This window comes from Capsicum annuum, chromosome 10 (assembly GCF_002878395.1).
Source record: "Capsicum annuum cultivar UCD-10X-F1 chromosome 10, UCD10Xv1.1, whole genome shotgun sequence".
NCBI classification, from domain to species: Eukaryota; Viridiplantae; Streptophyta; class Magnoliopsida; order Solanales; family Solanaceae; genus Capsicum; species Capsicum annuum.
In genome coordinates, this window is record NC_061120.1 from 25,980,774 (window position 1) to 25,989,451 (window position 8,678).

Sequence of the window (8,678 nt, forward strand, 5' to 3'; positions counted from 1 at the left end):
GCCTGACTTGGGTTTCCAATTACTTAATAGAAGCGGAGTGAGACATCACAGTTTGAGAAAGTTGAGAAAAATCACCTTTCAACTCACAGACCATTTTGTCCATTTCTTCTACTCTATTCAAGATCCTTATCAATACATCCTTGATCTTGAATTTTTTGAGGTCGATGATATTTGAATCTTTGTCTTTGGTTCGATCATGATGATGAACATAACGGTCATAGTCACATTTCCGATCTCTCTAATATCTATCCCACTCGTAGTCCATCCAACCCTGATTCCCACCTTGCCTTTGATAGGCGGGGTAGGAACCCCCCGAGCAGTTAGCTAAATAACGGATTTCCTCATCTAACTTCTTTGTTTCTTTATCATCTTTATAAGATTTTGATGCTACGACATTGACCACTTTCGCGGGTGCGCCCATAATATGCTTTTTCAAGAGTTTGAGTTGGGTCATCATTTTTGCCATGTTCTCCTCCTTTTCTTTATTCCACTTTTTTATTCAGTTTCGACCATGGAAGTGGTCGAAGGAATCTTGGGAGCTTCGGTTTCTCGGGTATGCCAACCTCGATTTTGCATTGACACTTCTCCAATCAATAGAAAGGCTGCATGGTGGTGCAACTTCACTAGGGAACCACCCTCCGCATTATCTACCACTATTTGGTTTAATGGATCAAGGGCACTGTAGAAGATCTCGAGAAGTGTCTTCTCTGGGACTTCATGATTTGGTCATTGGGCAAGCTTACCATTAAACCTCTCCCAAGCTTCAAAAAACGATTCTCTATTCATTTGCCAAAAATTTACAATCTCATCCCACTTTTGAAGAATTTTTTATTGCGGGAAATATCTATCAAGAAATACCTTAGTAAGATCGTTCCAAGATTTATTTGAGCCACATGGAAGTGAGTGATGCCATGAAATAACCTCACCCGTTAATGAGAACGGGAAAAGGCGAAGTTGAATGGACTCTTGAGTAATGTGTGCTATATTAAACGGTGCACACACTTCCACAAAATTCTTCAATTGTACATTTGGATCCTCAAAGGCTTGACCTCCGTACAATCCTTTTATTTGCAAGATGTGAAGCATGAAACTAGTCACATGGAAGACTCCTTTCCCATTAGTTGGTGGGATATGGATTTCGCTTGTTTGCCCCACTTCATTTAGTGGACCTTTATCATCTAGAGAGGCATCAAAGGGGCCCATGTTACGTGCGCTATCACTCATTATTTCGTTAACACTCCAATCACCGAAAACAAGATTTAAAAATAACAAATAAAGTAAATTATATCACCCTGGGTATTCCCAAGTAAGAATCACACCGCACAAGTAAAATCTATATCTCATTTCCCGGTAACAACGCTGTTTTGAAAATACTCAACTCACTCCCATGATTAAGGGGTGGGGCATTCATTGTCAGATAATCCAACTAGAGCCGGGATCAAATCCACAAGGAGCGAATTATAGGCTTCAAGTCTTATGGGTGTTCTAGTTACTACACGTTTACCCAAAATGATAATAAACAAGACATGTAAAATAAAATTGAGGGATTTTGGTTTGGAGATGATTTGTCAACTAACAAAGCACGGATACAACACTTTTGATTTTAAGATTAAGAATAGAGAGGGTCTTGGGATCATGTTTACCTAAAGGTAAAGTGTATGGGTAAATGATGATTTGGCATGAGTTTTAGTTATTGCTCTAAGGATAGGTTAGGTCGAAAGTTATTGTAGTCAATCTTTCAATAAAACTACAACGATTTACCTATTGACTCTTTAAGCGCCTAACAAGTGTACAATTTGTAAATCACTCAACACCTCAATCAAGCATCCCTATTTCTAGGATGATGCTCTTAATATGGCTTTCACTCCCATCACACTTACTTCTAAAATTGCAAAAGGTAGTAAAACATAGACTTAATTGTCCACCATTACTTTGTCCCCCTATAACCCTCTTTCAAGGATGTTATAATTTACCTCAAGTTCACCTTAGTCCCTCTTTCAAGGATGACAAAGGGTTTCTAGTATTTGGGGTTTTAACCCATCAAATTCAATCTAATAAGCTCAAGTAATGGTGTAATTCATACTCAATAGCTAAATATCATGCAAACACAACAACACCCACATACAATTACACTTTAGTTCAACATAATCCCAAGACTAAATTTAAAGTAAAGATAAATATACCATGAGGATTATCCAAAATATTCATTCTTCTCAAAATCATTAAGAAATTAAGCCTCTAAGAGTAGTTACACACTTGCCTAATTTGGGTTTCTTCTTCTTAAATCAAAATTAGTTATGAGGTAAGCAGTACCCAAAGAAGAAAGGGTTCTTGCTTATATATGGTTAGGGATTTGTCTAAGTGCTTTTACAGATCTGCCTCTGGACATGTTCACGCTGAACCGCGATCACGCAAAACTGTCCACGATCACGGCCATGCAACCAAGGTTGTGTGCCATGACCACATTATGCTAACCATCTTGACTGACCGCGATTGTGGATTACAGACTGCAGTTGCGGTAACTGAGGCTGATGTGGTCCAAGTCTTCAACTGCACTCTTCTTTGCTTCCTTTTTATCATTTCATTTTCAATCCACATCTTTTGATATCTTCAACTCTATGCCTTCAAAGAGTGGATATTAGTGTATTTTATCACCAATATGTCTCATTCATTCATTCAAAATAAGGTAATGTGCACAAATATTTAGTAAGAATGGGTGAAAAAATCACCCCTCATCACAGATCTTTTTTAAAGGCAAGTTGAGATGTACCTTGAATTTTTCTAAATTATTTATGTATTTTATGCTTGTTTACTTATGTATTGTGTGTGAATCACTTATATTTTAGAGGTTTCGCTTAGGTGAAATGACAATCATCTCTGCGGGTATCAAAGTCTTAGATGGATTATAGTTATATAATTGATTAACTTAGTTAGTTTTTCTATTTGTGATTATGCTTAAAATAGATTGTAGATAGTTGACCTATTGACCTTGAATAATTGATAGTACATACCTATTTTAGCGCTTGACTCGTGCTTAGTGGACTTTATCTTAATGATCGGGGCTTAGTGACCTTTTAGAAAATAATTATGTTATTTTTGTTATTTTGATGGAATATTTGAGGTTTAGAAAGTACTTTGAGTATAAATGGACTTGTAATAGTTGAGATGATTATCAAGATTTTGTACCTTTCACTAGGGCATATTGTTAACTAGCATAGTTCTCCTTTTAGTTATTTCATCTAATAATACTATTTTTGAAAGAAAAAAAAAGAGATTTATTATGCAGAATAAGCTAGGATTAGATAACTTTTGATATATAATATTGTGTATATTATTTATTATTATTTATGTGTTGCCGGTGTGGAGATTTATGTGAATATTATTATTGAATTGAGAAATTATTAGTATTGTGATATCCGAGTAGGGACTTGAAGTGATATTACTGGCCTTCTTTGTGCATTAATTATCTTACCATTTATTGTGATGTCCAAGTGGGGTCTGAGTTGATATTATAGGTCAGATTTGAAGCATTTATTCCCCTTATCATTATCGATTCATCAAAGAAAGGGACTTGAATAGATATTTTTAATGTCATACATGAATTTTACTCTCGTGAAACTATGAAATAACCTATATTTTGACTAGTATCATATTGAGGAGATTTGAGCTCATTTATATCACTAATGTATTGATTCATCATCTTCATATTGACTTTGTTATGACTTATGAGCATTTCATCCTCACCTTATTTATCCATATTCATGAAAATTAATACGACTAAGAAATATTTTATAAAATTTTTAATCCATGAACATTAGTCAGAGAGGTAAATGAGACACTTTGTAAAATTCTTGATCCATGAACATTAGCCAAAAAGGTAAATGAAAAATACTTTATAAGATTTTTGATATGTGAACATTAGCCGGAGAAGTGAATTAAGATATGAGATTGAGATGTGAGAAAGTACATGGATTGTGAATCCTTATGGGTCCTATTCAAAGCGCTGAGGCTTGAAATACTTGTAAGAAAGTCATGCGATAGTTATCATTATCATCCCATCCTCATCATTACATTACATTACATTGCATCGCATATCATTGATATGTTTAATACTGTATTGAGTATTTACTTTTATATTGAATTACCACAGTTAAATCTTGTCTTCATATTGACTTTGTTATGACTTATGAGCATTTCATCCTCACCTCATTTATCCATATTCATGAAAATTGATACGACTAAAAAATATTTTATAAAATTTTTTATCCGTAAACATTAGTCAGAGAGTTAAATTAGACACTTTGTAAAATTCTTGATCCATGAACATTAGCCGAAAAGGTAAATGAAAAACACTTTATAAGATTCTTGATATGTGAACATTAGCCAGAGAAGTGAATTAAGATACGAGATTGAGATGTGAGAAAGTACATGGGTTGTGAATCCTTATGGATCCTATTCAACGCGCTGAGACTTGAAATATTTATAAGAAAGTCATGCGATAGTTATCATTATCATACCATCCTCATCATTACATTACATTATATTGCATCGCATATCATTGATATGTTTGATACTATTTTTGAGTATTTACTTTTATATTGAATTACCGCAGTTAAATCTTGTCCGTAATATTGTGTTTTTTTAATTTATTTCATTACTTTACATCATATTATTATACCTCTTGGTTGATTTGAAAGTTGAGATATACACTTGGTTAGTGAGACTTATAGAGTTGCTTCATTGATAGCGTGATATAAACATGATTATACACTCTCAGTATTGTATTCCAAAGTATTGGTTGAACATATTGACTGAGCTTGATATATCATGTCAGTGAATTTTCCTCATAAATGACTCTCTTTACTTATTGATTATGAAATGACTGGTACTGATTCACCTGGATTGCGTTGCCTACCTTGTATAATAATTCTTATGACTATTTGTGTTGGGATACCTTGTTACGATGAAGTGATGTATTTGCTGGTTGTAAGATTGATGAAAAAACTTGGTTAGTTGAATTGGTGATCCTCGCAATTATTTTGGATTAGAGTCGATTATCCATGATTCTTGTTGCGCACACATATTTCATACTCACTTTTTCTTCTTTTACTTCTTCTGATTTTTTGCATTTTGTGCAAGTGTTGGTTAGAGTAGTAGATCGTAAGTGCGTTTTTCAGTGTATGTTGTAGAGATTGAGGTAGTGACTGACGCTTCATTAATATTACTCGAATCTTTTTTTTTATGTTATGCGTTATCCACATTTAAAATACTCTAGCTTATTACTAGCATTATGTATTTAAAAGCATGTATTGGATGATGTGTTGGATGCCATCACGCACTCTATTTTATATCGTGATATGTGTACTAGAAATTATTTTCATGCCATTTTGATATTGTCAGATGATGAGTGGTGTTCATAATTCAATGAGTCTTTTTCCTTTAACTGTTACTAATAAAATTAATTCTTTTAGGTAAAATGGCTTAGTGGACCCCTGTACTATGTCGGTTTTGTAAGTTGAACACTTTTACTTACATGTTTGTCATCTGGACCCTTGAACTCATTAAAAAGCAACATTTTAAATACTTTTTTGGTGAGTGTAACACACTCTTCCCACGTCAGCAGTCACGTCTGTCACGTCATCTGCCACATCATTTTCAAGTATTTCATGTAATTTCAAGTCATTTTTTATTGCTACATAATAAATTAAATATTAAAATTAATTTAATTAAATAAGAAAAATTTGAATATTCATGTTTTTATTTTTGCTCACAAATTAAATATCAAATTTATTTCGAATGATTAAAATTCTTCTCCAACTAATTTAAATTTTTAACTATAAATTCATATATACAAACATAATGAATTTTTAATTTTTAAATTTGAATATCTTTAACAATTTCAAATTTAAACTTTCAACTATAAATTCTAATACACAAACACAATAAATTTAATTAAACATCAAATTTATTTCAAATAATTGAAATTTTCTTCAATTAATTTAAAATTTTAACTATAAATTCACATACACAAACATGATGAATTTTCAATTTTCATTTAAATATCTTTAATAATTTGTAAAAGTTACAAAATTAATACTAAACAAAATAAAAAATTTAAATTGAGAAAGTGAATAAAAAAAATTTTAAAATTAAAACAACAACAATTTTTTTTGACAATGAACAACAACAACAATATCAACCACAACAAATACCCTCTTGAGGGATATATAATTTTTCTTTTACAATAAACAACAACAAAAAATCAACCACGACAAAATTTTTCTTTTTTGAGAATGAACAACAACAACAAATCAACCACAACAAAGGCCCTCTTAAGGGATATATATATAAAAAAATTTTGACAATGGACAATAACAACAAAACAACCACGATAATTTTTTTTTGACAATGAACAACAACAATTAATCAACCACAGCAAAGACATCTTACTATTTTTTGGAGAATTTGGAATATTTGATGATGAAGAAAAAGAAGACGAAGAGAGATCCTTGGAGCTATGTGGGTGGGGGCGTTAATGGTGATGACAATGACAACGATGGTTGAACGGGGGGACTGGGGTGAAGGGTGGAAAGCATTGAAGTTTGGGTTTTTAGTTGATGTGCATTGATAAACTTGAAGAGGAGAATGGACCAACTGATGTAATGGACCAACTGATGTACTACGATTTAGCTGATGTTCGTCGAATTGCTATGTTCCATCGATAGAACGGATGGGCCATAAGAGTATTAAGGCTGCTCAGCTGGATTGTTGTCTTCCTTGCTCTCCTCTGCTCCGCTAATCTCTTTCTCTGGTTCATCATTAATGTAAAATTGATAATTGGAAGTGGAATTGGATTTCGAAGTAGACGTGCAAGAGTAAATGCTTTTTTCAACAACGATCCATGGACTAAAACGATACCATATCGCTGTTTCAACTGCAATGAAGCCAATCCATGTAATTGAGTATCATGTGAATCAAACTCAGCTAATGATGAGAAGCAAGAAAGGAAGAGAAACTGCTTTCATCGACAATCCATGAACTGTGAATGGTAGTATTGGGGATGGACATAAGGTGTTTGATGAAAGTTGTAGAAGAGATGTTTTTTTAAAAAATTATTTTAATATAAAATTAATCAAAAATTGATCCCACTCGCACCTAGGCGCGTGTCTACATGCTCCTTGTCCTAGTCAGTCATTTTAATGCCACATAGGTTCGGTCAATGGTCAAAGGGTTTAAAATATTATTTTTTAGTGGGTTTAAGGGTTCAGATGTCTTCGGTCAATGGTCAAAGGGTTTAAAATATTATTTTTTAGTGGGTTTAAGGGTTCAGATGTCAAACATGTAAATAAGAGTATCCACATTACAAAACAGACATAGTACAAGGATCCACTGAACCATTTTGCCATTCTCTTATCATACTAATGTATGTTACTATAGAATCTCATTAAATTATGTATTTATTCACTATTTTTCACTTTTTATTTTTTTTCTTGAAATTAATATTTACTTTCTCTATAAATATGTCAATTATGTAGGTTATAAATAAAATAATTATATCATAATTTTAGAAAATAAAATAAAATATATTAGAAAATGGATTTTTTTAAAAAAGTAAATTGATGTATGAAAGTGTTGTAATAGAATAATGGAGTAAAATAAATAAGAAACGGATATTAAACATTTTGTTATTTTTTGATGTACATAAATGGAGGCAAAGAGTTGCTTTTATATGCAACATTGCCACCGCTTCAACTAAAACTAAAATAAAATATTGATGTATACATGGTAATGTAACATTGAAAAACAAGAATTTGAAAGCCTTGACATCCACATTCCACCAAATGTTTCTTTAACACTCTTGATATTTAGATAATGTGTCTCTAGATAATACAAAATAAAAAGAAAATTCTAATAATGCATATCTTATCTTGTATTACATAATTTTTAACTTTTTTTTTTAAATTATAAAATCAATAAAATAAAATTTTGATTAAGGAAAAAAGAGTGCAGTATGTATTTACTTCATTTGATTAAAATATCACTCAACATTTTGGAGACGTCGCATACATTTCAGTTTTGTATATCATCTTCTCAAATTGTTGAGGTTGACAAATCTGTTAAATTGTTACTCGAACGAATCTGTCAGACGTTGATATCACTATTCTTTTGTACTTTACGTGTGTAGAAAATTAAAGTTTTGACGAAATATGTTTCATTCTATCTCATTTTATGACTCCACCATTTAGTTGCGCTATGCATGCTGTATTGTCTTCATAATTGAATAACTTGCTTTGAAAATTGATATCTTTGCCTCAAATTTTGAGACAGTAAAATTTTATACTGATAATGTGTTACAAAATAAAATAATAGAGTAAAATAAATAAGAACTATATATTAAAACTTTGGTTATTTTTTGATGTACTTAAAATAGAGAGAAAAAATTGCTTTTATATGCAACATTGCCATCACTTCGACCAACAGAAAATATTGTTGTCTAAATTGATAGTGTAACATTAAAAAACAAAATAGGGAAAAAATCTATCACTTCATCCGTTTAAAAAAGAATGATCTATTTTGACTTGACACAAAGTTTAAGATTTGAATCTTATTATTTTAAATTAAAGTTGTGTCAAATGTACCAAAATTCTCTTTAATCTTGTTGTTCTAAACATGTCATG

General features: G+C 31.7%; 1 pseudogene; it reads left to right on the forward strand.

Moving 5' to 3' along the window:
• The first annotated feature begins 712 nt into the window (after positions 1-712).
• Positions 713-825, forward strand: LOC124888270 (annotated as a pseudogene).
• The last annotated feature ends 7,853 nt before the right edge of the window (positions 826-8,678 follow it).